General features: G+C 35.8%; 1 non-coding gene across 1 annotated transcript; it reads left to right on the top strand.

Annotated features, from left to right (window-relative positions):
• Window positions 1-369: 369 nt before the first annotated feature.
• On the top strand, window positions 370-476 carry LOC148580883 (small nucleolar RNA R71). Its single transcript, XR_015899177.1, has one exon. It is a non-coding gene; the product is annotated as a small nucleolar RNA R71 (small nucleolar RNA).
• The last annotated feature ends 8,706 nt before the right edge of the window (window positions 477-9,182 follow it).

Here is a 9,182-nt window from a genome sequence, read left to right on the forward strand (position 1 = left end):
ACGGTGGGTTGATTAGGATCATAAGCTTCTACTTTAGAAGAAGATTCCTGAGTACTGCCAGCTGCAATTTGCATTCCAGTCAAATGCTGAGAGATCTTGTTGACCTGTTGGGTCAATATCTTATTCTGAGCCAATATGGCATTCAGAGTTTTAACTTCATAAACTCCTTTCTTCTGAGGGATCCCATGGTTTACAGGATTGCTCTCAAAAGTGTACATGAATTGGTTGTTTGCAACCATCTCAATGAGTTCTCTAGCTTCTATATGTGTTTTCTTCGAGTGAAGTGATCCACCTGTAGAGCTGTCCAATGAGATTTTGGACATCTCAGATAGACCATCATAGAACATGCTTAGGATAGACCATTCTGAGAGCATGTCAAGAGGACATCTCCTGATCAGTTGCTTGTATCTTTCCCATGCTTCATAGAGGGATTCACCTTCTCTTTGTCTGAAGGTTTGAACTTCCACTCTAATCTTGCTCATCCTTTGAGGAGGAAAGAATTTATCCAGAAAAGCATTAGCCAGCTTTTTCCAAGAGTCTAAGCTCTCTTTTCGTTGGGAATCCAACCATATCTTAGCTCTGTCTCTTACAGCAAACGAAAAGAGATATATAAGAATTCATCTAAAAACTAATGTGGATCTTCCATTGGAAGTCCATGGAATTTGCAGTTCTTATGCAGAAGAGAGACTAACTGAGGCTTAAGCTCAAAATTGATTGCTCCAATGGCAGGTACAGAGATGTTTCTACCATAAAAGTCAGAGGTAGGCATGGTGAAGTCATCAAGAACCTTTCTGGCATCATCTTTAGGTTCGGCCATGTCTCCTTTTTCTTGTTCAAAGTTTTTTGAAAGGTTTCTTCTGGAGTGTTGCGCTCTAGCTTGTTGTAAGCTTTTCTTCAGAGTCCTTTCAGGTTCAGGATCAAGATCAAAGAGGGGTTCTTTATCCCAGTTCCTAGTCATAAATAAGAAAAAAAGAAAAGAAGGAAAAGAAGAAAGCTTTTTGTTCCACTTGGACCAAGATCTTCCAGTGAGATGTGAAGAAAGAAGAAGAAAATAGAAAAGTGAAGATGGAAGATGAGAGAGGAGTAGAGCTCGAATAGTACAAATAGAGATGAGAGGAATTAGAAGAGATAAATAAAAATTAAAATATTTTTGTTTTTACTTTACTTGTTAATTAATTTTCAAAAATAGGAGAGAAGAAGAGAGAGTTTTCGAAAATTAAGAGAGAAGAGTTAGTTAGGAAGTTTTGAAAAAGAAGAAAGAGAAGAGAAGTAGTTAAGAAAAGATTTCAATTTAAAATAAGATAAGACATAAAATAAGAAAAGATTTGAAATTGAAATTTAAAATTAGAAAAAGATAAGAAAAGATAAGACGAGAAATTAAAATGATTTAAAATTTTAAAATTTGAAGCTAGAAAATATAAGATAAGAAATTGAAAAGATTTCAAAAAGATAAGATTTGAAATTTGATTTTTGAAAAATTGAATTTTGAAATTTGAAATTTGAAATTTTAATTTTAAATTTTGAAGTTTGAAATTTCGATTTTAAATTTTAAATTTTGAAAAAGACAATATAAGATTTTTGAATTTTGAAAAAGATAAGATTTTTAATTTTGAAAAGATTCAATTTTTGAAAATTGAAAACTAAGATAAGATAAGATAAAAATTTTAAAAATTGAAATCTGAATTTTAATGAAAAATTTTGAAAATTAAGTTAAAGTAAAGATAGAACAGATTTTTTTATTTTTGAATTTAATGATAAAAGAGAAAAACAAGTAAAAGACGCAAAACTTAAAATTTTTAGATCTAATGCCCCAAGTTTTCGAAAATTTGAAGGAAACACACAAAGGGACACCAAACTTAAAAATTTTAAGATCAAAACACAAAGAAAACTCAAGAACACTTTGAAGACTAACAAGAACACCAAGAACAAGAGTAAAAAAATTTAAGGAACACAAGAACACATAAAGAACACCAAACTTAAAATTTTTAGAAAACTAAACATAAAATTTTCGAAAATTAAAGGAAAAATAACAAGAAGATACCAAACTTAAGGATTGAAAACAAGACTCAAACAAAAAGACACTAATTTTAAAAAATTTTAGAAAAAGGACTCAAGATTTTCAAAAATTTTAACCAAGAACATAAACAAAAAGACTCAAATCAAAAACAAAGATTAAACGAAGAAAGCTAAGGATTCTTGAAAATAAACTTTTTGAAAAAGTTTTAAAATTTTTGGGAAAGAAAATAGAAAACAGGTAAGACTCAAACCAAGAACACAGATTAAACAAAGAAAACAAAAATATTTTTGAAAAAGATTTTTTATTTTATCAAAAAATAGAGAAGAAAATAAAAATAAAAGACTCAATTAAAATAAAAATTTCCTGATCTAAAGAGCAAGACAATCCGTCAGTTTGTCCAAACTCAAACAATTCCTGGCAACGGTGCCAAAAACTTGGTGCACAAATCCCACACTTTCGTACAACTGTACCAGCAAGTGCACTAGGTCGTCCAAGTAATACCTGAGTGAGTCAGGGTCGATCCCATGAGGATTGTGGTTTGAAGCAAGTTATGATTGTCTTATAGGTCTTCGTCAGGCGAAATCAAGAACATCTAAATGGGTTGAAGCAATAGCAACACCCACTGTTCATGCTCTGGGTCGAGCTGTACGACCCGGGCTGATTGGAGACAAGTCGACTGACCTCTTCAGGTCAGCACTATCCGACCTCTTCTCAAAGAGCTCGGCCAAATCATCAGGAAAGCCCAAAAAGGGCCCAAACAGAGGAACGCAACCCAAGTCCAAGGGCAGGCCAAGCCTAGAAGGATAAGGGTGGTTCCCCTTAAAGATAAGATGACTTCACCCAAAGATAAGATAAGATAACTAACTTATCTTATCTAGAAAGGTCAGCCCACACCATTATAAATACACTGGAGCACCCAGGTATAACTCATACTCTGATTCTACTAAAAACCTGCTTAATACCCTTGCTAACTTAAGCATCGGAGTCCCTTGCAGGTACCACCACCCTCCGGTGACGAAGGATCTGCATCATCAACAAGTCCAACAAGTTGGACACGGCGGCTCCAGCCACCACCCACAAGTCAGACACATCAGCGCCGACCAGCACAGAAGATCTCGTCCGAGATCAACCCACAGTTTCAGGTAAACCCTCGGAACACCCACTAATGACACCAGAGTAGTGATGAAGATCCTCCAAAAGAACATCTTCAGCAGATTTGGTGTCCCTAGGACACTGATTAGTGATGGAGGTACTCATTTCTGCAACAGACAGCTGGATTCTGTCTTAAACGGTTATGGAGTTCGCCATAAAGTAGCAACACCGTATCATCCCCAAACAAATGGGCAAGCTGAATTCTCAAATAGAGAACTAAAGAGAATCCTAGAGAGGAGAGTAAGCGACTCTAGAAAGGATTGGGCTAGAAAGCTTGATTATGCTCTTTGGGCATACAGAACAGCTTTCAAAACCACCATTGGAACCTCATCATATCAGCTGGTATATGGGAAATCCTGTCATCTGCCAGTGGAACTAGAACACAAGGCCTATTGGGCTACTAGATTCCTTAACCTTGATGCTAAAGCAGCATGAGAGAAATGGCATCTCCAACTAAATGAATTGGACGAATTCCACTTAGCTGCATTTGAAAATGCAAAGATCTATAAGGAAAAGGCAAAAAGGTAGCATGGCAGGAAGATATCTTCCAGAGTCTTTGAACCAGGACAGAAAGTCCTGCTCTTCAACTTAAGACTCAAACTATTCCCTGGGAAACTCAAATCCCGTTGGAAGGGACCATGTGTGATTACTAGTGTATCACCTTATGGGCACATAGAACTTCAAGGAAAAGATCCTGACACAAGATTCACTGTCAATGGATAGAGGGTCAAGCATTACCTTGGAGGAGATATTGAGCCAGGAGGCTCAACGCTGCTACTAAGTTAAGTTCAATGAAGTCCAGCTAAAGATATTAAAGAAGGGCTTGTTGAGAGGCAACCCAATGATTAATCGTATATTATTTTCTAATTTTCTAATTATTTCTGTTTTAATTAGTTTTTCCTTATAATGAGTTTTTAATTAGGTTGATTTTAATGTTAGTGATCATGAACAGTGTTTACACAGAGACAGAATGATGCAGAACGGAAAGCAGAACATCTTGGAAAAGGGATCTCTATCGCGTTAAACGCCAGAAAAAGGGTGGAAATTGGGCATTTAAATGCCCATGGAGGTAGCAAGCCTAGCGTTGAACGCCAGCTAGAGAGCCTGGCTAGGCATTCAAATGCCCATCAGCAGGGCAGCCTGGCGTTGAACACCAGAATGGGTGCCATTCTGGGCGTTCAATGCCCAGCAAGCAGAGGCAGCAGCGTTAAACGCCATAATGCAGCCATTCTGGGCGTTTAAACGCCATCAAGACAGCAAGGGAGGTAATTTCCAAAACCTTATCTTTTCTTTATTAAACCTATCTTTTTAAATTTCAATTTTGAAACTCCATGACTTTTCAATCAAATCTTTTTCAAAAATTTCAAATTCAAATTAATTTCAATTTTAAAATATTTTCAAATCTTTTAAAATCTTTTTCAAAATCTCATATCTTTTTCAAACTAGTTTTCACATCCTTTCAAATCTTTTCTTATTTTTAGTAATTCTTGTTCATATCTTTTATTAAACTTTAAAATTCTTTTTACTTCTTATCTTATCTTTTATATATTTTATATCTTTTTCATATCTTTCAAAGTTTAACAACTTATTTTTTCTATCATTTCCAAAACTTCCTTATCTTTCTTTTATGATTGAATTCGAAAATCACTCGCCCCTCCCTATATATAACCATGCTCCCGCTCCCCTCTCCCTCTTTCACCACCTCTCCATTCGAATTCTCTTCTTCTCTACTCTTCTCCTTCACTTTCTTCTTCTTCCTTCCTTACCTTTTGCTCGAGGACGAGCAAACCTCTTAAGTTTGGTGTAGAAGGAGCCCTTTTCTCTCATTGAGATTCGAATCCCATGGCTCTAAAAAGTGGCAAGACTGCTCCAAGAAACAAGAAAGAAAATGACCCAACAGTTGTTTTCAAACCTGTCAGATTCTACACCAAGCAACATGAAGAACATTACCACAAAATAATGAGGAAGAGGCCAGTGATCCCTGAGGTCAGATTCGAATTAGGAGAAGATGGAGATTCAAAAGCAAACTCGAAAGAGAGGCTGGGAGATTCTAGCCAATGTTGAGATCACTGTTAGATACAACATAATCTATAAATTTTATGTAAATCTGTGGATGACAGATAAGCAAAAGAAAGATGGAACAACATTCCATACTTTTTACACCATGGTGATGAGAGGACTTTTGTGTGGTTTAAAATTTCAGAAATGAAGTCTCGTTGTAAAGTATAGTTTCTAAACCAATCAATAATCCTTTCATACAAAAGATTGTTTGTCACTAAAACGAACCCCTAAATTTATAAACCAAAGTATTGGAACCTCGGGTCGTTCTCCCTAGGAATTGCAATAAAGCATCTTATTATTGGTTATGGAGTATGTTTTGGGATTTTTGGGATAAGAGACAGGAAATGTAAATAGCAATGAAATTCAAATAACAAAAAGGCCTTGGTAAGGGTTGGTGGTCAAGAATCTCTATCCTTATCACTAACCACAACATGAGAATCGGCAAGGATCAATCCCACTAAGTCAACCCCTAACTAATAGTAGAGGAAAGTCAAGTGAGCTATATCAATCCAAATCCATAAGTCCTAGTTCTCCACCAAATCAATTAGTGAGATCTAGCGTTAATGGCTCCCAATCGTCAATTACTTGGACATTAGTGACTCAAGAGTTCCTAAGTTACCTTCCCAAGCCAAGAGCATAAAATCCTACTCTAAAATCCTTCCAAGCATTTTATCAAACACTTGGAAGGCATAAAAGGAAAGCATAGTAAAATTTCAAGGAAAGTAAATCTACACTACTCAATTGCAAGGAATTAAACAACAACAAATCAAATAAACAATAAAAGAACATGAATCATAAATTGCATTAAAGGAAAAGGGAAGAACAAAAGTGCATCAACATAAAAGTAGAGAATTACAAGTATTAAATGCAAAACTAAAAAGAGGAAAGGTAGAAGAAGAAGAAGTTGCAAAGGAAAAAGTAAATCTAAGCATGAAATTAACCTAGATCTAAGAATTCCTAATCTAGATCTAACCTACTCCTAATTCTAGAGAGAAGAGAGAGCTTCTCTCTTTAGAAACTAACTAAAGCATGAATAAAACTCACTAACTAACTAGATGTCCCATCCCTCTTCTATTCTTGGGTTAAATAGCATCAGAAATGAGTTAGATTGGGCCCAAAATTCCTTAGAATTTGCTGGGCACGAGTTGCATTAAGTGAAGCATGTGCAACCATTGGTACGTACGTGTACCATGTGCGTGTGCTCCCCTATGCACGGTCAACTATGGTAAATCTTATATCATTTCAAAGCCCCGGATGTTAACCGTCCAACGCAACTAGAACCGTATCATTTGGATCTCTGTAGCTCAAGTTATGATCGATTAAGTGCAAAGAAGTCGGCTTGACAGCTTTTGCGATTCCTTATTTTCTTCATGAGTTCTCCATTTTTACATTCTTTTTCTTTATTCCCTTGATCCAATTCTTGCCTCCTAAATCTGAAATCACTTATCAAACATATCAAGGCATCTAATGGAATCAAGGTGAATTAAGTTTAGCTATTTTAAGTCCTAGAAAGCATGTTTTCACTCTTAAGCACAAATTAGGAGACAATCATGAAACCATGCTATTTAATTGAATAAATATAGGAAAACGGTTATTAAATCCCCTAAATCAAGCACAAGATAAACCCTACAAATGGGGTTCACATGGTCAGGGGGAAGATCATCTATTTTAATCTGGATAGGGTGAGAGAGATCTTTAAATTATCCTTACAAAGGGATGACCCTAATTTCTACAATAAAAGGGTGGTAGCCAACCCTAAGTTGGATCAAGTCCTAGAGGACATCTGCCTGCCTGGAACTCAATGGATTGAGGATGCAAAAGGTAAGCCAAACCAGCTGAAAAGAATGAACCTCAAGCCAATTGATAAAGGATGGCTAAACTTCATTGGGCGTTCTATACTCCCTACCAGTAACCGGTCTGAAGTCACTATTCAGAGAGCTGTGATGGTTCACTGCATCATGATGGAGAATGAGGTAGAAGTCCACCAAATAATCCCCCGTGAGATATACAAGTTGGCAAACAGGATGTCTACTCGTACCATCATGGCTTATCCAAGCCTATTCCTTTACCTATGCCAAGAGGGTAAGATCCTGATCCACGTGGACAATTTTATTCTAGTGGAAAGCCCAATCACCAAGCAGGTGATGGAAAGCTCCAAGATACCAGAGGATCATCCCAAAAGGAAGGCACCTGAGCCTCCTCAAGAGATCCATCAAATTGAATACTGGGATCAGTTGAAAGAATTTGTGATGCACCTGCAAACTACCTTGGATAATCTAAGAGAGGAGCAAAAAGATCAAACTAGCATGATTTGCAAACTGATTAAGGAACAAGAGAAGCAAGGGTGTGAGATAGAAGAATTGAAGCGCTAAAAGCTCTCCCTTAAAGAGCCCAGCGCCCCTCAAGCTGAAGGTTGTTGAGTTTCAACCCTGTGACTATTCCAATTCCTATTTCTCATATTTCTGTTATTCTAATTCCTGTCTTTCATATTTAGGTTTACATGATCAATAGTAGTATTTAAGTCTTTATTTTATTTTTTTGAATTACATAAGCATTAGTAGTAATTAATTTTTATTTTCCAATTAGCTATAAAATATTCCTCTTATAATCATTAAACATGAATAAAATAGTAATTTTTTTAGAAGAATTAAAGATGCATAAATTTTTGAGTTCTACAATAAGAATAATCAATTATTTTGATGTGGTGGTATTGCTTTTATTTTCTGAATGTATGAATGAACAGTGCATTTTTGAAATTGGAGTTTATGAATGTTAGCTCTTGAAAGAACAAGGAAAAAGGAGAAGTATTATTGGTAATCTGAAAAATCTAAAAATTGATTCTTGAAGCAAGAAAAAGCAGCAAAAAGCATGTTGCAATAAAAGAAAAAAAAAAAAATATATATATATATATATATATATATGCATGCGAGAAAAAAAATATGGCAAAAAAATAAATAAAAAGCAGAAAAAGCCAATAGCTCTTAAAACCAAAAGGCAAGAGCAAAAAGCAAATAACCCTTTAAACCAAAAGGCAAGGGTAAAAGGATCCAAAAATCCTAAGAATGTGCTTAAGAACTCTGGACACCTCTATCTGGGAATTCTAGCAAAGCTGAATCACAATTCGAACGGGTCCACCCAGTTAAAGTGTCTGTGTCATTTATGTATCTGGTAGTAATACTGGAAAACAAAGTGCTTAGGGTCACGGCCAAAACTCTAAAATCTGTGTTCAAGAATAAAAAAGAACTAAACTATGAGAGTCAATAATATCATCTGGATTCTAAGTTCTTAAAGTGACCAACATTTTCGAGTTTTAATGGATACTGAGATGCCAAAACTATTCAAAAGCAAAAAGCTACTAAGTCCCGCACATCTAATTGAAATTGAGCTTCATTGGAAACTTTGAGATTTATTGTACCTTACTCTTCTTTTTATCCTACTGTGTTTTTAGTTGCTTGGGGACAAACAACGGTTTAAGTTTGGTGTTGTGATGAGCGAATATTTTATACTCTTTTTGGCATCATTTTCATATAGTTTTTAGCATCTTGTGTTTAATTTTTATTAAGTTTTCGTAGGTTTTAGTGTAAAATTTAAATTTTTTTATTCTACATTGATTTTGTGTGTTTTTATGCAATTTCAGGTATTTTCTGGCTGAAATTGAGGAGCTGGATCAAAAGTATGATTCAGAGATAGAGAAAGCACTGCAGATGCTGTCCGGATCTGACCTCCTTGCACTCGAAAGAGATTTTTGGAGCTACAGAAGTCCAAAAGGAGCATTTCCAATGGCTATGGAAATCGAACATCCAGGGATTTCCAGCAATGTGTAATAGTCCATACTTTACTTTAGAAATGAAGCCTCAAAGCTGGCATACAATGCTAGCCTCCTGCCCTATTCTGGCATCCAACGCCCAAAGGAGAAGAGACCAGCATCCAATGTAAGAACCACGACTAATCA

The sequence above is a fragment of the Arachis ipaensis genome, chromosome B10 (genome assembly GCF_059453495.1).
Source record: "Arachis ipaensis isolate K30076 ecotype BB chromosome B10, ASM5945349v1, whole genome shotgun sequence".
NCBI classification, from domain to species: Eukaryota; Viridiplantae; Streptophyta; class Magnoliopsida; order Fabales; family Fabaceae; genus Arachis; species Arachis ipaensis.